The 20,385-nt window shown below is 36.9% G+C and overlaps 1 long non-coding RNA gene across 1 annotated transcript in view; it reads left to right on the top strand.

Annotated features, from left to right (window-relative positions):
- Positions 1-14,152: 14,152 nt before the first annotated feature.
- The window catches only part of LOC128983408 (uncharacterized), an 87,084-nt gene continuing 80,851 nt past the window's right edge, over positions 14,153-20,385 (top strand). Inside the window, exon 1 of the long non-coding RNA XR_008489844.1 lies at positions 14,153-14,454. This is a non-coding gene — a long non-coding RNA (uncharacterized LOC128983408). The remainder of the gene's footprint in view (positions 14,455-20,385) is intronic.

The following is a 20,385-nucleotide window of genomic DNA, read 5'->3' as shown; positions in this document are numbered from 1 at the left end:
GGCAAGATACGCAGTCCTGGCGTTTATAAATACGATGAAATCTATTATAAACCAAACATTCGCTAGATAACTCTCTCTTTCTTCACAAGGTGATGTTAATCAATCCGGAATTTCAGTAAATTGGACTACTTTTTACCCTCAAGCTTCTAACTTGAATTGTTTTCCACATTACTTCACGCTTTGATGTGTTCGCAGCGTTATCACTTATACATAATAATCATTGGTGATCGGCAGGATTTGAACCCGGCACCGCGGAGACCGGAGTCCCGTGGGGTTTCTATTTTATCTGATAGATAAATAAAAAATAATTATACAAACTGAAAGAGAACTCTCCCCTCCCCTGATCTAGCACGTGACAGTAAAAGACTGAGAATATACACAAGGAGCGGGTGATGGTTGATATCATTGCTACCTCGTTCTGTTCTCCTGGTAGCGTTTGATTCTTCAGTGCCGAACTGTGGCAACTTGCGGCACCGGGTTTGTTGAGCCCAGAACACACACAATCGTGCGAGTAACGATGACGCTCTTTTGTGTATCTTACTAATAAATATATTCCCGAGCCCGAGTATTTGGCCAAACTGCGATAAAAACCTAACTAGAGACATCATTGTCTGAAATTCGAAATTCATTGTTGTTAGTTAACCTTTAGGTTAAACTAAACTAAATTTAAATCTCCCCACCGCAGCACACCTGCAGACCAAATAGATTTCCATTTCGTAGCATTTTAAATCAAGTTGGTTAAATCAAAGTTAAATCAAGTGGCATTACTTAAAGTTGTCAGATTTATTTCCAATTTTAATAACATAAGCTTTAACGAGAATTTATGTTTGCGAGAACGAGTTTTTTTTAATTAAATGTAAATAAATAGCTTGGTAGTAAACACATTTACCAAGTTTGAACAAAAATTATCCATAAACAAGCAAACTGCAACAGTTAAATGATCCTAATTAACATGAAACTTTTAAATTTACGTTTTTTTTTTAAATTTTATCCTTTAACTAAACTAGACATACAAATATACAGTACTAAATAATTTATCAAACTCTACAAATTGGCTAAGAAATAAACTACGGTTTTATGTATGATTTGAAGGAACAAAATGGGAACCCCTAATTTTACTCCTTAACCCCGTTACTATAGTCCGATCATGCTGGTTCGCGAACTCTTTCGGAAAAAAAACCAGGTTTTCACGTTTTTATAAAATTTAATTAAACAGATTATTGTGCTCGATAATTTGAGTAGAAATCATCCGTTTTAATCATGTTGTAAATTGAAAATTTATAAACGGATAATTTTTCCCCTTCTAGGGGCCACTAACTTAATTATTACGAGCCAAACATTCTGAGATAACGCAGCTCTACGCGAACGCTAATTTAAAAACTTGGAGCCCGCTCAATTTGTTGTAAATCTCCGGAGAAGTCGATGACGACGGCGAGGAGTGGTCAGTCAGGGTGGACAGAGCGACGACTCCTCACTCCCACTGGCGATGTCCAGTCGACCGGTCAGCCAATGAGAGAGCCGCTAGAGGGCGTGTGGCGTGTGGGGAGCCACTCCGGACCTACTGTGCCGCAGCTGGTATCAGGGTAGCAGAGCGTAGCAGAAACGTTGTGTCACGTAACAGCTGATCGTGTTAACCCTACCATTCGTATCGTCCACCATTCATAAAACAGACTGGTTAATCATAATAGTTTGTTTAAATTAAAGTGATCGGGGATGAATTTAGCTGCTGTCAATGAATAAGGTTTGTGCGGTTTTCGTTGGTCACATGAAGGCCCCATCCCTGACCGCCTTCATTAGAGCTTAGACCTTTTAATTTTTATACTATTTACTGCCTGTTTTTGGCAATTATTTGGTGTGACGTAGACGATTTAGGTTATTGTATTATTTCGGCTATTGTGTTTAGTGAACTGTAGTAATATTTACTACATCTCACCCACAGTTTACGAAAATATTTTTAAAATATCTAAACAAATAAATCGGAATTGGAGAGGGGCCATATCATTTTAAATAGCTGGGGACGAAATTAAAGTATTGTAATCCAATTATGAATGGAAGATTAGTATAAATAAGATTTTTTTAACATTTTCAGCGACGAAGGAGATCAGATTTTTCTTTGTACAGAAAGAATAATTGTTATTACTTTAACAGCTCAATTTGGTTAATATTTTAAACCATAACCTATCCCTTCTTTCTTCTTTCAATGTTTTATTCGCCTAATTTAAACGACCTAATTTTTTACAAATTGTTCGTAACTTGCGAAAAATATTCAACTCTAAGTATATACGTATTTATCATAGTACTGCTCAGTAGGCATTCCTGCATTGTTCACAAATTCAACAGAATAAATGTTCAAACGTAAAACTGTACCTGTCTAATGATTACACACGTACAACAATAGAGGCTGCACTGTGGTTTTGAACGCCCCTGGCAGGGACCAACAATGTGGGTTACCCGCCAAAACTCGCCGACCCGGGGTTCCTACGCCCTTATGCTGCCTGGCTCTCCAAACATTGTCCGTTATGAATTATAATGCACACGTCATATATGAGTGACACATCCCCTCCCCCGCAATACTCAATGTACGCGGATCATACCCGTTTGTCGCTGCCATTCCTTACACACAATCAATTTAATTAAATCTTTAAGTTAAGTATCAAATTGATAATTTTCACAAATTCAATTATTTTTACTGAATTAAATCGTGAAATGCATTGTACGATTGTAATTTAAGAATCAATCAACTTATAATTCTGTTTGGTTATTTTAAGTTTAAAAATAATTAAATATGATATTTTTTACAATTTTAATAGATTTTCTCATAAGTTTTCTCATAAGGGTGGTTCGGTGTCATTTAATTATTGCAGGTATGTTTATATATATATATATATCATGGGTATGACCAGTGTGACTGGTAAGATCGTTGGTCAGTTAGTTGACCACGTGAGATGACAGGGTGGGGGGAGTGGGGACTGTCAAAACATTACAAAACGTCACAATTCCATCAACACTGCACGCCGGGTATCAGGAGAGCAGAGGGTGGTAGGTGCCTGGCTATTGCCTCGCCGCTGGGATGCTGTGATGTGGTGGTACAGCTGGCTCAGCTATTCTATACAACATACCAATTTTTAAAGCTTTCTCTAAATCGTGAACATTTAATTTATTTTTCTAGTTATATTCTTATTTTGGTCCCTAGTAGGAGCTACTACTAGGGACACAAATATTAATTTTGTAGCCTCCATAATATTTTAATTTTGGACCGAAAAACTTAATCATGTGTTATCTTTATTTAAACAACAGGGATGAAATTGGATCATCTAGACTATTATTTTTGTCCATGTGAAAATATTTTTAATAAATTGAGAACGTATTTTTAATGTAGTGCTTGCCATGACCAGGCGATTTTTTCAGTGTTTTTCACAAAGGACATTCTCACTGTTCGATGCCTTTGTGGCTTGGCTTTTGATTTTATCCAAATTGTATGACAATTTAGTTGTTTAGTCTATCGACTCGGTAAAAAGGAGGTGTTCAAGACACATTGTGGTGCAGGAGCGGATAAAAAATATTCCGATCGTGCAATTTAGTAAATTCTGTCGATGAAAAGATCAGTGAACTCGAGTTTTAGTGGTCAAGATCGTAGTAAGTTTGCGTATCGGATCATGAAAACATCACAATCTTATTATATCATATTATTTATTGACACCGGTAACGCAACTTCATTTCCCTCCTTTCACAAAAATAAAAAAATAATAGAAAATAACTCAACTGTTTCGTGTTTCGCCATAAAACAATGTCGAATACCTTAGTTTCAAAACCACAGTGCCAAAAAATTAGTGTAAAAAGCGCCTTAAATCCTAGTTTAATTATTAAGTAAGGCCTAAAGTAATTGTAAGGCCTAAAGGTTTTACCCAAAATTAAAATAAATTTTCTTTCATGAACTCTAAAAACACAACCTAACAATAAAACAGAATCTACAAACATTGCCGAAAGCTTGGCCATGCCCTTGCTCGTCTTTGCCATTGCCATTGCCATTGCCAAGGACCATGGACGTGGACGGGGGACGGTGTATGTATGGGCGAGGAGTGGTGGGGGGAGGGGGAGTTAGAGATGCGCATGCGTCGGAGTCAATGCCATGCGGCCGGCTGTCTGGAATTGGCGGTCTTTGTATCAGGGGAGCAGAGTGGTGCAGCAACCGACAACCTCGTACACTACTTGGCGCCTAGCAACAGCCGCGTCAGCTGTTACTCACACACACAAGCACGCGCGCTTACAATCCGGCGCGACACTGTATTGGTTTTTGAATTGAATACCCCTGACCATTGACTATACACCTCTAGAGGTGTATAGTCAATGCCCTGACGCAGCAAACATAGACTACAATTTTCTGATTGGATTTTCACTCAACTTTTCCCTTCAGTGTCTGATTTATTCCCTACTAGCAGAGTACCTGTCCTTCGTACGGGGTTGGCGTATAAGAATAAAACTAATATTGCAGTTATACTCGAGCTTTGCGTTTTCAATGGAAGGGGACACGGTTTAAGAAAATTTAGTTCTTTTAATTTACAGTATACAGTACTATAGTATAGCACATCTACCATAGCTATAATGATCTACCGCTGCACCTAAAAAATAATAAAGTCCTCATTGTGTATCACAGTTTTTTGTTGCTGATTGGTTCAAATTAGTTGTGGCTTTAATTCAAAACACTCCCGCCGCAGCGAACCTGCAAACTAAGCGAATTTCCATTTTCCTGAATTAATTTTCATTTAAATTTATTTAATTAACATTAGGTTTAACGAATACCGAGGCTTGCTGCTACAGGGAGAGTAAAAAGTGTTTTTTTTAGTAGAATATTAATAACTTAGTATAAAATTATAAATTTACCAAGTTTGATCAAAATATATCCATAAACAAGCGAACTACTACAATATTTAACAATATTCTCCATAAGAATAACATGGATAAAAAAAAAACAATTTATTGCAATTTATCCGTAACAAATAATTGTACAAAAAAACTTTGATATATTAATTTTTTTGTTTTTTTAAGCTCTTTAAAAAAGTCTAGAGACATTGGGAAATTTTTTGTTAAGAGGGTCAAAAATTAGAAAACCCAATTTTTATCCCGCAAAACACACCTTCCCTGTAGCAGCAAACCTAATGTAATTTAAATAGGAAATGAATCTGACTATTTTAAGGGAATATTTTATTAGAAAACCAGACTGGTAAATGGAAATTCGCTCGGTGGAAATTCACTAGAACTAGAAGTGCCGACTGCCGAGGCGCACAACAGTTCTACTATTCACCGCTAGGTGTCACCACCAAAACCATAGAGAGTTCGTCTAGTCTCCGCCAGGTGTCACTAAAACATATCAAGCTGAATCCTTCGAAGTTTATTTATTTATTTATATTATTATTAAGGTACAAAAACAAATTAACATTTATCTAAAAGAAAGACCCACATTTACAAACTATAAACCAAAGGGCAATATTGCGATATAAAGCCGGGGTAGTTTACTATGAGTCCTCTGTATCTTTCGATACTCGCAGGGAGTTTTGAGTAGCTAGTGTATGACTAACGCGCTTGGTTTTCACATTTTAATTCACACGTTCATCATAATTTAACTTTTAATTCTCTTTGAAAAGCCGAGAGTCGTGTCTCTTACCTGAGACCGATGATTGGCTTATTATCGTCACATGAAACGATTAAACTTTGTAGTCTGTGTCCCCTCAATGGTGGGGATGGGTGGATGGATCGTACACCGTACTTTATCGATGATCGGCTTATAATGGACAAATCAAATCAACTCAGTTGGTACTTGGGATGATTAGGTTCAAATCCCACCAATCACAAATGTATTTCATCAAGTGATGATGCCACGATCCTCAATGCCTTACCGTAATGTGTAAAAAACGGTTCCGGCGTAGAGCGTAGTAGGACGTCATGGTGGGACGTAATATACCCCCGCCGCAGCAAACCTGCAGACTAGGCAAATTTCCTTTACGTGGCTGGTTTTCCACTCAAATGTTTCCTTAAAATTGTCAGAATTTTTCCTATTATTTACAAAATAATTTAAAGTTGTTTGAATGAGTACGATACTTAAAGTACAGGGAGGATAATAACGGGAGTCATTGAAGTATTTGATACCTTAACAATTCCCTGTTTTAGGAGTGGCTGGAAACAATACGTTTTTTAACCAAAGACTACAAATTTTGACTAAAATAACTTATTTACATAAATAACGACTTCGTACTCATTGGTAAATAATTTCTTACTCCATGTTTCCCTACCAGCTGACTAATACTTATAAACAAAAACATCAACATTTTCATCACTATTTATTTACATTACATATCTGTAAACACAAATAGGTTACACATCAAACACTTACAAAATCTCTAGTTACAGTTTAAATGTATTCATATTTTAAAAATTCCAGTAACACGTTATAATGTCCAATACAGTTATACCTTTCATAATTCGTTGTTGTAGAAGATACAGTTTATTCAAAGTGAAAAACAGTACCGTACCATTACCTAAAACAGCACACAACTTAGTCAGCAGTTCAAAAGGAATCAGTAACATCTATTTTGGCACAACTTCAAGAAGCTGCATAAAAAATGTACTTGAATTCCAAAATCACTTTAAGTTTCACAGGAGCAATTTCCATACGACAGTCCCAAAGCGAAGTATTCCTCCAGTACTGTGGATTGTTATTAGGTTCACATTGAAAATAACAGCAGTGGTTGTAGGAAGGTCATTAAGGCGATGGTGGTCAAACCTCCCACCTACTAGAAAACAACAAATTGCCGAAAAAATCACACAAAACAGAGCTAAAATCTGGATAGGGTCATTCGCGTTTAGCGGCTTTACCTCTTTGTACTATTTTCTCCACTTGGAAGAAGATCCGATAACGAAGAGGAAACAGTTTCTCTTAATTTCAAAAGAGGAAACTAACAAAATTGCTAGAATGGAGAACGAGTATATAATGAAGAGATTAAAGCAGAAAATCACAACTTCAGGTCAACTTTATGACACAGTAGTAAATATTACCAAACAAATCGTCCAGTCCAATAAGCATTTACCAGGATTGAACAAAAAGTGGGAGGTTTTCATAATTAACGATTTAGACAGAAAAAACGCCTTTGTGCTCCCAAGTGGACACATTTACATTTACACAGGCATATTACAAGTGACAGAAAACACAGACCAGCTAGCAATAGTGCTCGCTCACGAAATGGCGCATACCCTCTTGAACCATTCTGCAGAAGCTTTCAGTGAAGCGCATTTTATAGAAATGCTATCGATTCCTCCGATATTAATGATTTGGGCTCTACTCCCTGACTTGCTCGCCTTTTCTGCACACTTTACTTTCGAGGCGATAAAGATGGTTCTGTTCCAACTTCCGAAAAATCGACGGATCGAAATGGAAGCAGATGTGGTGGGCGTTAAAATGGCAGCTAGAGCGTGTTTTGACCCTCGACAAGCGATAGTGTTCTGGAAGAATATGGAAAGTCTTGGAGAGATAGAGGGGTTTGAGATATTGGCTACACATCCTCACTACAAAAAACGGTACAGGACTTTGGAGAGGAAAATGGCCGAGTTGTTGATCATACGACGCGAAAGTCAATGTACCCAGCCACTCGAACCTCAATTGATCAGAAAGATTACTTGAAACAGTTTAAGAGATCTATAAGTAAAGTCTTCACCTAAAATAGTGTAAGTGGGTGTGCAATGTTAAAATACCAATACAAAAAATAAATTACAATACTGTGTAGGTATGTAAGTCCATCGCAGATTTCTGTTTGTAGAAGGTATTGTGCAAATACCCCCATTTTTGTCAATTCCAGATCAGTAAAATCAGATAAGAATTTTACTTAATGGATTTGGATTGTAGAATATACAGGTTATGCTTGGGTAAAGTTTTAATTGAACTTACTTTAAAAAAAAGCAAGAAAGAGTAAAGGTTCCAGTAAGTAAAGATTGCATTACTTTTCTTGACCATTTGTTAAAGTATCCAGATAATAGCGGAATATTTCCAGTATCTTTTCCATGAAACCAGGATCATATTTATTTGTCCTTGAATCATGTATATCTTTATATATACCGGTCCTGTAAACAAAAAGATAAACTCCAGAAACTGTTTTATGGGTCAAAATAAAACCAAAAATATTTTTTTTTTTTTTTTTTTTACAAGTATTTATTCACAATCTATTCTATACTAGAATAATAAGTAAATGAGTATTTTTTAAAGGCCTCATTAGTGACATGTGTAAATGCTATTTTTAAATTTTAAAATGTATATCTCTATTTAAAACTGTTAAAGATATATTTAATAGTTTTATTGCAAAGGCAAAATAACTACTTCCCACCGGTGAAATTCGCTAAAACAAATATTTATGTTCTTATAAGAACGTATGATGTACTTTAAAAAGGTAGGTAACGAAATACTAGAGTAACGTTATTATATTTTGAAAAAAAAAATCTCAAGCTAAGCAATCTGTGAAAAACTGAAGCTTCGCACAGCTGTATGTCACTTCATATTATTAAATCGTAACATTCTTAGCCGCATGAAAATACGCGATATCTATAGACGTAACGACATGGAACCCAAGTGGCTCGTTGGATGTCGTGTGCTGAATAAAGCGAGGCAATTACGGGGGTGGCGACTAGGGATGGAAGGCCACCACGTTGATCACTGCGGTGGAAGGGGCAGTGATTCGTAAGGACTGATATCCGGACCACGGCGACATATGTGTGATAAACCGATAAACCAGATGTTCAAGGCCGCCGAAGCAGCAAACCTCAACCAAGGCAACGGCACGTTTGAGTAGGAAAGTGAAATCCAGCTACATGATTGTTATAATGAAAAATGGAATTTTCATATTTTAAGGGAAAAGAAAACGATTTTTGTACATTTTAAAACCCCAAAATACCTCGTTCCCGTGTCCCAATCTTGCTGGTTCGCGAACTCATTTAAGTTTATCCCGCTATACACCTTCGAGCCAAATTTAATCAAAATCGGACCAAAAATCGCGTTCATGAACACACACAAACAAATACAAATTGGCCTCTGGGGATATCAAAATGAAAAAGAGAAAATTGGCCACGGGTCGACTGGTCTAGATATTTTTCATGCCACCTACGGTAATAGCTTAGCTACATACTTCTAGTTTTAAACAATAAGTAATAGTCATCGATCTCTATAATAATAGAGATCGATGGTAATTAATAGTACATATGTTAATGTGCCTCTGACGCAATCTAACCGACGTCGTCGGTCAAGGGTTAAGGACAAGTATCAAGAATAAGTATGTATCTTGAGGAAAATTCGCTAAAATGCCCATTACTCGTTTTTATGATACCCTTTATGTTTTAAACCTGAATGTGGATGTGTAACCAAAACTAATGACTTCACTTAAGTACCCCAGATTCAATTTCGTAGTGTATTTCCTATATAGAGAATTATACCGTAGAAAGGTCGTATTTTATTAATTTTGAATTAATAAGTAATTTTACAATCACTACCACTTCCATGAAATCCCCTCAAGAAATTCTGCCGTAAACTTTAATCAATGGTACACCTCTTGACAGCTCAGTGGCTACACAGCTAAAGAGTAACGTAAGTGGCCCATCAAATACAGCTGGATTTTTTTTTAGTAAGAGCTAAAGAAGAAGTGTGAACCAGCTCCAGCTGACAAGTGATAATAGTGACTGACAAGAAATGACAAGACATTATTCTCATTCTCATTGTTGTGTTGACTGTTGAGTTTGTTTAAGAATTATCAAAGTGCAAAGTAAGTGTAATATAACTTGTAAATCGAATGATGATTGTAATTGTAATCATCTTCTGGATGAATCTGACCGAGAGGCAACTCAAATTCTAATAATGACTGGCAAAAATACAAGGTTAGTTCATTTACATTGATAAGTTAGTGCTATTTTTATGCTAGTTTACAAATTTAATTATATATTCACCACGAAATAATAGTCAATAAAATAGTTAGCTTAGTCATTTATTAATCACAACTTTTATGTGGCCACAGGCTAGCCTATCTAAAACAATGATACATTCCGTTGTCATCTTTGTTTTTTTTATTAACATTTTCACTTTCTCATGAATGTATAGCAAGTTAAAATTTAACTTATTACACTATCTTGTAATAGGCTAGGCTAACTGCCATTAAAGTTAGTTAGTATGTGTACCAAACCTTATAAGTAGCCTACTGTTAATTTTTAACATTATCTTCAAGCTTACAACAGTAAGTTATACTTAACTACAAAATGAAAGAAGTTTAGGCATATGTTACCACTAATATATACCTTTTTAGAAACAATTTTTATAAACCAAATACATTTAGGGTTAGGTATATTTCTAGATAGACTACCCTAAGCCTAACTGAAATTTGTTGTCAACGTTTATGTTAGGTCTGCAGCATTTTTTCGATATATCGATCGATATTTTCATTCGGTTGTTTGTGCCAACAGATATAGAAGTGTACCCAAATTTAGATACTTACATAAATGGTTTTTGGGAAATCTGTCTTAACTGTAGGCCTATGATTTGTTAGTGTGCTGGTGGTCAAACCCTTCTTTTTCACACCAAGTTAGTCCAAGATGCTAACCACTAAGTTAGCCATCACACCAATCTAACCTAACCTAAATTAATAAGCCTTTTTAATCGTAAGCTTAAACTTGTGCTTAATTTCTTCTTTGTGCTTAATGTATTGGTTTGACTGTTGGTATGAATAAATAAATAATTTCAAAGGCAAAGTATGTTGCACAACAATACATCGCTAACTTATGGGTACCAAAAAGTGTTAGGGTACACTTCCATATCTGTTACAATCAACCGAATGAAAATATCGATCGATATATCGATTATTCGATATATCGTTTGGTTAGTTAGGTAAGGTTAACCTAACCAACCAAACAATATATGGAATTAAACAATCGAATAATCAATATTACTCATTCGGTTGTTTGTGCCAACAGATATGGAAGTGTACCCAAGTGTTGGCCATGAGTTTGACAGTTTAACCTAAGATATCCCTAGCCTGACTCGTAATTGTGATTAACAGCTTATTTAATCTGTAAATGGCAAAAACTAACCCACTTTGAATAGGATTTTATTTTTCCTTGTCATAGACACAGTATCCTTAAAGGATTACAGTAACTTACTAAAAATATAATAGAACACCAAGTTAGCTTACCACTGTAAACCACCAATTGTGTTAGGCTATAATACCAATTGAAAAACATAGCCCAAGGCTGATTGCCTTTCATTCTCCTCAGAAAAAGAATTCCTTGACAACCAGCTTTAACAACATATTAAATCAACAAATTTTAGTTATTACTAGCTGGCCCGATAGACGTCGCCCTGTCCTAATGTGGTTTTATGACAAATTCTCGTTCATTTTCAAGATGAGCTCGTTCGCATCGCTCAATCACATCCTGGTTGAAGTTTGTTTGCTTCGCTTACTCACCTTTAGGTTGGAGCTCGTTTGCTGCGCCCACTTACCTTCAGGCTTAGCTTGTTCGCTTCGCTAACTCACCTCCAGGTTAAAGTTCGTTCACTCACCTTTTGGTTGCAAATTAGCTGTTGTCATAAATTTTACCAAACAATAGAACAATTTAGCTTGACAAGTCACATAGTAAGTTTAAGCTTTAGCCTAAGTCTTTGTTTATCAATATTCTAGCATTTATCTTCATTGTACAGCGCAATGTGTTGCTGACCATAGGGCATAATTGTGCTGTGTTTAATTTTTCACAACCATTCTGTCGTTTAAATCAGGGACTCGATTGCTACTAAATCTTAATCTCTTTTTCAGGTTCAGACCAAATGGCTACATCTGAGGTCGTGTTAATGTCCTCATGGGCTAATTGTGATCAAAACCAACGCCCCTAATAACTGTGATAACTTCATGGAAGTAGCATATCGCAAGATTGGTGTTGCTGTTTGTCTTATTCAGTGTCTTACTGCTGAAAAACTATTCGATAGAAGGTATGAAAGAAAAACATCTCAGAAGAGATTAAAACGATCCTGAAGAAGAGAGTGTCAGGTTTCAAAGAAGTTTGTTTGTCGTTCAAGCGAGAAAAATGGGTCAGGCGGAATGGAATTATTTTGGTTGGGGAATTATATGTGTCACGGTAGAGCTCAAGCAACCACCGTTAATTACTCGCTTTTCTTATTAACTTACATGCAGTGGGAAGAAGTTGGGTAAGTTAAACAGCACCTACAGTAAGTTAATTGTAAGGTACGCTTACCTAACTTGATTTGATCTATCCTTACTTTAAACAAAATTATTTATATCCTTTAATTAAAAACGTTGAGACACGTCTTCCCAGATTTAGCAGTTATTATTTATTTTGAGCAAATTTTTACATTGCATTTTTGCACTTAATTAACCATTTAATGCTATGGTGCGACTATTTTTGTGATTTGGTGGCAAATTCTTATGGCTGCAGTAAGCAACAACTGTTAACATAAATTTAAGGATAAAATTTAACCCACTGACATATGTAACTTACTTGGACTGAACATTTCCGTCCCCCCGCTAATGCGCTCTGGCATTCTTCGACAGAACTGTTCTGTCTTGCGTGTATTTTTAGTTTTTGGTACCTAGCCTCTTTTGGAAAGCAAAATATTTCAAGAACCAATGAGAGTTATAAAGTTAAATGGTTTGTGTCAGTTAAAGTGTCGCTACTGTGTCGTTTACGATCGGTTCAAATAGACGTTAGGTAATTGCACATTGCCTTCCACTCTTTTCTAGGAGAAATATCAGTAGTTTAAGAGAACATGATAATGAATTTAAGGAGGTTTTATTTTTTTTAAGTCACTTAAAAGAGCAAAAAATAGGAATTCCTGTGTGTAATCAGGTAGCCTACCGTAGTAACATTTTGGTATGCCAATGAATTTTAAAGGATAATGACTTAGAAACTTCTACATGGATATACTATATAGAGCACAAGGCCTTACATGAACTGGCAAGAGTTCATATCTGGCTCAAGGAAGCAAAAGAAATGTACCTAATTAATATTTTATTGAGACTGACAGCATTTAAAAATTAAGGGAGGATTACTTTTGAAAGTAGGAAGTTGTTTTCAAGCCTAATCTACTCTCTATTCAACTCGAACCCTATTGTAAAAATAAAATGCTGTCAGTAACAGTGAAATAGTGAAATAGTAACACAAAATAGTTTTTTGTGTAGGTATGTGTTTTTTGTATCCGGTTGGACTTCCCCTCCCATCCTCACTAATATCAAAAACTTCTGTGTAATTTGGCATTAAAATTTAGTTTGAAATACTGGTAAGCTCAAGATTCATAAATATTGTTTTGTATATTTTGTTTGAAGTATTGTAAGACTGACCGGTTTTATTCACAGGGTGTGGTCCAAGCCCACGCAGCACTAGGAGGTGGTGGTCTCGCACTGATTGGAACTGGTTGTCTCCATACGTGGTCTTCTGTTGTTGAAGATGTAGCCTAATCACTTTGTTTCCTACACCCAACTCCTGTTGATACTCAACAGTCGATGGACGATAGTTGCTACAGGCAAGTTGACTCTTAAACTCCTCGTACTTTTTAAGATTACTAATAGGTATTAATACCAGTAGTATTATTCATACCACCATAGTATATAGTATAGTACCACCATAGTGTATAGTATACACTATAGTATACCACCATAGTATACCATAGTACCATAGTATATTCACTGATATACTAGTGAATTGAGTCGCTAACTTATAAGGATTGAACTAGAACTAGTCTCGCTCATATAGAACTCCAATTACGGTATCTGAACTCCAACTATCCGAATCGTCAATAATGCCGCGGAAAAATCCAAAACCTGTCTCACTATCCTGTTGACACCATCATCGTCTTCCCCGGTCTTGTTGACACCATCATCTTAGACCGTCATCAGTGCTGCGGTTACCATAGCTTCTGGCGCACAAATGACTTAGGTTTGTTCCCAAAACAGTTTAATAGCTAAACGATATAAGTACTTTTCGGACAATTTTGATGCCCAGTTTGATTGGTCAAAACTTGTGGCTGTTTTAAAATAGCAAGGTTTTCAATAGTTCAAGTTTAACCATCTCCATAAAATGTGCTCTATAGTTTATTCTTATTTTAGTGTGGCCTATTAGAAAATATATGAAGGAAGAGCCAGGAGCAGAGGGACCAAGCAGTATTGGAGACCACCCCCGAGGCAGCTGAAGATAGAGCGGGGGAGAGGCATCGTTGATGAGGCCTAAAACATTCAGTGGGCAAGGAGGTGCTAAGGTCAGGCCCACTTTTATAAACGGGCAGGCTGGGCATATGCCCAGGGGCGCCGGAGGATTGGGGGCGTCCACCGGGTGCCCCTCAACCACCGCCTGCTTGCACTAGGAAAAAAGGGGGCGCTGCTTTTGGGTTTGCCCAGGGCTCCACTGACCCTTAACGCGGCCCTGGCTTAGGTAGGTAGGTAGGCTATTAGAAAATAACCATGTACCATTAAGGGCAGTATAACATGAACAATTTTTTTATTTTTTAATGTTTGTTATTCTCAGGGCCGGCTAGAGGGTGGGGCAGGGGGGAACCAGAGCCACGGGGCCCTGGGTTCTGAAGGGCCTGGTCAAATGGAAAAATCTTTTCTGTACAGTACAACCTCTTTAATCCGAACTAATTGGGACCAGGGGTAGTTCGGACTAGTGAATAGTTCGGATTACAAAACATATTGTTGTTTTTACATTAGCTAAAACATGGCTAAAATCTATCTAAATTATTTTGGGAAAAGTGAAAAAAATGTTTTATAAATTAAAATACAGTGTTTATTTAATACAGTAGTAAACATGGTGAATAAACAGTACTGTACATTAAATACAGTATACAATAAAGAACTGCTGTACTGTGTATAGAGTACAGCAATGAGGGGTTCGGATTAGTGGACGTTCCGATTACGGGGGTTCGGATTAAAGAGGTTCTACTGTATATGTAATTTGCTAAAGTCAAAACATTTAAGCATGGTTTTCCACTTAACTTGGAATTTTTAATTAAGAATAAAATTGCATCTGAGACAACAAGAATTTATCAAACTATGATGCATTTTAGATATGTATTGTTATGTATGTGTAACAAAACAGTACGGAGGCGGCTGGACACTAAATCAGGAAAACAGGGGGCCGTGACGGCTCTCGCTGGCCCTGGTAATTCTTTAGACTATTCTGTTTCCAGTGATATGCACCCTTGTTATTTATTTACATATATAATCCCAAAATAAAATAAATAAAACAGGCCTGAACGCTGTACGCTATATAGAATCACAGTATATAGAATCGCCACTCGTCCATGGTTTTTGTCGATTTCCCGAAACTTGTACTTTTTAAAATTGGTGACACATACCCTCAAAAACTACTTATCCTATCAGTATGAAACTTTTACATGGCATTTTCCATGCTAAATCCTAGTTCCTACAACCGCCCCAGTTCTTGTTGCCTAGTAACAACAATTTTTAAAATAAAAAGTCGACTTTCAGTAGTTGTTTTTTTTTTATATTTTAAAATATTTTGGATAAAAATAAAAATAAAAGCTCATATAGGGAACTAGAGAAAATTTAATCTAAGAGAATTATTTAATCTTTTAAACAATAAAAAAATTAAGACATCTCTTTTCAAACTTGGAGTATGTGTCATTAAGTTAACATTAGCTCTTATGGATGTCGGACTACCCTTAATGTGTGGTTGAAAAAATTCCTTATAGTTGGTGTTACACCCCCCCCCCCCCTATCTTGTTGCCTATTTGATCTGGCAAACAAACTGAGAACCATTGTATAAAATAACCAACACATTTCATTTGTCTTTGTTTCATTGCGAAGTATAAATAGTTTTATTTGAAAGAAATGGGTAATGGAGATTTAAATTATCCTTTAATTTTACGTGTTACTTTTTAGATTAAATTATAAGCGTGTGGTAAGTACAAAAGTTAGGGATCATTAATGAGGTAACTATGGAAACATATAAAACATACCCCCGCCTCAGCAAACCTGCAGACTAAGCGAATGTCCATTTATCTGGCTGGATTTCTACTAAAATATTCCCTAAAAATTGTCAGATTTATTTCCTATTAAAAAACATTAATTTAAGTTAGTACTTAGGTTTGCTACTACAGGGAAGATATTGAGGTGTGTTTTTTATTGCAATGTTGATAGCTTAGTATGAAATAAACAAATTTCCAAATTTGGTTGAAATATATCCATGAACAGGGAAACTACAACAGTTTATTTATTCTCCATAAGAATAACCTGAGAATTTTAAATATACAATTTTTTAAATTATCTCCGTAACCATTGGGCATACAAAAACGCTTCAATATACAAAATTATTTCTTTATTTAAGCTTTACAAAATGGTTTGGAGAGAAATTATGAAATTTTGTGTTTTTAAGGTAAAAAATGAGAAAAATCAATTTTCACCCCATAAAATCCCCTATAAACCCTCCTTCCCATAGTCCGATTAGACTGGTTCGCCAACTCGTTCAAATAAATGTAGGTTTACACATTTGTACCTGAATTTCATCAAAATCGGATAATTTTTGCTCGAGTTATCGCGGTAACGGACACACACACATATATACATATAGATTTGAAAGGATGGTGTTTTTGGCCTCTGGGGACCCCAAAACGAAAAAGTAAATCAGTCCCGGGTTTGATAAAGATGTAATTGACCGTAGGTCTTACCATGAGACCTACGGTAATAGCTTATTCCCTACAGTAGACTTCCCCTTATCCGTACACCTTTTAACCGGACTACACTCAGCGGAAATGGCATCTCTTTAACCGGACAATTTTTATCAGCACATTTGTTTAACCGGACTAGAACGGCAGGAAGTGGGCAGTACTGAAACGACTGTTCTCGTGGGAAAGATTTGAAACCAGTGATCACGTGTCTAAAACAGTCTGTTTTAACGAGTTTTTGGGGACGTCGGTTTAATCAGAAAACCCATTATTCGGACTGGCCTCGGTCCCGAGGAGTCCGGATAAGAGCAAGTCTACTGTATATGAGAAATTCGCTAAAAATAATTATTTATCGTATCCAAAACAAGTCTTTAAAATCAGCTGGATTTGATTTGAACAGTCTTTTGGTGCAATCATCATAGCAAATAGTGCTAAGGTATTCTTCTTTCTACTTAGTTTATTCACAGAGAAGCAAAATACAGAGGATACATTCAGTGGCGTAGATACGGGGGGGGGGGGGGGGGGATCAGGGGGATATATCCCCCCCCTTCAACCTATAATGGGTAAAAAAATTGTAATAACATTTAAAAAATAATGTTTTAACGTATGCAATGAAATAGTGAATCTTTTTAATTTTACTTCTATATTGTATTAAGCTTGTTTTTCGTAAGTATACTTTCAATATCAATAAACCGTAAATAAACTGCAATGCCAGTGAAAGTAGTATGGCTTTTGCGCCGAAACAGAGTACAGACACAAGTCACGGAAGGTCAACAGCCTATCCGCCCCTCCCCCTTCCGCCACCACTTCACCTTTTCCACCTACCTGAAATTAATCGTTTTAACGTGAGCAACAAAATAGTTAATCAAATGCCATGCCAATTGTACTAAGCTTTTTTGTTTGTACGTATGCTTTCATTATCGATGAATAAATGGAAACAGATAAACTACATGCCGGTAGCAGTGGTGGGGTGGGATATTTGCGCGCCAAACAGACGTGAGTCACCGGACGTTCCGCGTTCAACCGCCCATCGACGACACCCTCCTCCTCTACCCCGTCACCCACACTACGCTTGATCTGTCGTCTGGTGTTAATTATTGTGCCAGTGTGTTTTTATGATTTTCGTATTCCTTGGTGTCTCATGAGTGTCTGTAAAGTAAACTGTTCGGGTTTTTCGCCCCGAAAAGAAATATTTGAAGGCGTTAGCTGGTGTGGCAATGGAACAACGAAGTTAAGTGATTTTATTACTCGCCTTTGAAATATTTTTTTAAAAATAGGCCAAGTCACGTTATAGTATATTACGTTACTAGTCCTGAAAATAAGTGTTTACCGGACGAGTGTGGTCGTTCCCGTGCGAGACGAGGTCGAGTACGGGATTACCATACGAGTCCGGTACACACATTTTGGACGAGTTACATACAATAGTTTACGCCATACTACTAAATCTTTACAAATCTTTATATATGACCACCAACTAAAGGACTAAAAATCACTAGTCGTAATCTCTAAGAGAGGTTATTTTTTTTGTTTATAAAGACTCATTGCCACACAAATACAGTATAATCAGCTGATTGGTCACTGGTAAAACTCATTACAGTACAGTAGTTAGTACGCAATGAAACCCCATTTGATTAAGCTGGCGACAAACAGCTGTTTTCTGGACTAAATCCTTGCGTGGGAAGTGCGTCAAAATAGTGTTGTGTGGCGTAAACATATTAATCAAAATATTCAGTGTTAAAGGATAGAGAAACATAACGTTAAATGTTATCATATAACGAAAAGCCTAGCCTAAGTACTTTAAAAATAAATGTAATAAAAAACTAGTCCACCTGCAATTAAAGCAAAAAGTTGCAACAAAATTGCATAAAATTCTATTAAGTATTAACACCAGATTTCACTTCCTAAACGCTTAAAAATGGTGTTTAGGGAAGCTATTTTCTCAAATTTTCCCCGGACCCCCCTTCCTTGCTGGGGGGTATTCCATACCCCCCAGCAGGGCCGGATCTACAAAATATGGGCCCACCTGCAAAAATCCTCCAAAGGCCCCTAAAGCTGGCGTCAATAGCAGGGAGGCCTTATTTGCGGGAGGGGGGGGGGGGAAATGTTTAAAATATAAGTAGCTGAAACTGAATTTTAACGCTATTTTAAAGATAAAATATTGATCCTGTTTGTAAAAAACATTTTCATTAAAATGCGTAATTTTGTAAATTTATGAACTTAAAACAAAACAGCAAACTTCAAATAAAGCTTTTTTATTCTTATGTCAATAGGATTTCTTAGCCTTTCAAATAGGTTTACAAATTATAAAATACATATTGTACAAAAAAGTAAAAGGTTTTTACATAAAGAATTGCAAGCATAAATAATAAGGTAAAATAATAAACAAACGACTCAATTTAAACTTAGTTTCTTTTTACACTATTTTCAAGATATATAGGCCTACATACAAATCATGGTTCCAGAGGGTGGGGCAGAGGGGCCAAAGCCCCGGGGCCCTGGGCTCTGAAGGGGACCCGGCCTGGTCAAATGTGAAAACTTTTCTGTACATGTAATCTGCTAAAATCATGGTTTTTCAGTTCACATAGTAATTTTTGAGTGGAATAAAGTTGCAACTATGAGCAAGAGAATTAAATCATGCATTTTAGATATATTGTTAAATGTTTAACAAAACGGCACGGAGGCGGCTAGACACTAAATCGGGAAAATAGGGGGCCGGGGATCGCTCAGCTCAGAGGCCCGTGACAGCTCTCGCCGGCCCTGAGGTCGTTAGATAACGCTACAGAGGTTATTATAAGTCCCGCCTGTACTACAGACTTATTGCTCAGCTCAACTGATAGTTGACTAAGTTGACACTAACTACGTGCACGTCGATCGGACTGTAGTGGATCTGTGAAGCGTGCACTGCAGCTGACGAGCTGACTGGACTGAGCTGAGCATACAGACTGGACTGACTGAAAGAGACAGTTAACCACAGATTAAACTGTCTACGTCTACGGCGAGGTCCCAAGTTGTTGACGAGTAGGCCTAAAATCAGTAGGTCTAAATGTACTCAATAATTTTAACTTTAGCTTTGATATTGACAATATTTGTCAAAACTAAACTTACCGTCCTGTTCAATTATGTTTATATGCATTAAAATAATTTTAAATTATAGACCTCTTTGGGCCCCCTAAGGGCTTGGGCCCCCCTGCATTGCGGGGTTTCGCGGTTCCTAGATCCGGCCCTGCCCCCCAGTATCCCCCCCCCATGACAAGAGGCTATCTACGCCACTGGATACATTCAATGGTACACTTAGGGGATATCTAGCACCACACCAGTCGCTAGTGTCCAGAGCAAATTCTCTGGTCATCCCTTCTGCTATTCTTTCCTCCCCTTGCCATTACCTAATACAGTGCTCTCGCGGTAGGACGACTCTATGCGCTACAACTGCTGTACAAATATGCTATGTGGCCATCACTGATCAGGCTCTTCCTAGTTCGCTACTTCTACATTGGCACCCCCCCCCCACCCCCCTCCCACCAGAGCTAAAAGCACACGTTTGTCCTAAAAGCATGTATCCTCTAAATTTTGCTTCTCTGTGGTTTAGTTGAATGAAGAAAGCAAGAGTAAATTTGTATGCTATGTATTTTGAGGCTGATATGTATTTCTTAAAGAAATTACGGATGAAGATGTTTTTA

The sequence above is a fragment of the Macrosteles quadrilineatus genome, unplaced genomic scaffold (genome assembly GCF_028750875.1).
Source record: "Macrosteles quadrilineatus isolate MER2022 unplaced genomic scaffold, UCM_ALF_1.0 Scaffold_1__1_contigs__length_201487025, whole genome shotgun sequence".
Lineage (NCBI taxonomy): Eukaryota > Metazoa > Arthropoda > Insecta > Hemiptera > Cicadellidae > Macrosteles > Macrosteles quadrilineatus.
The sequence above is the reverse complement of the archived record's forward strand: the minus strand, read 5'-3'. Positions and strand labels throughout refer to the sequence as shown.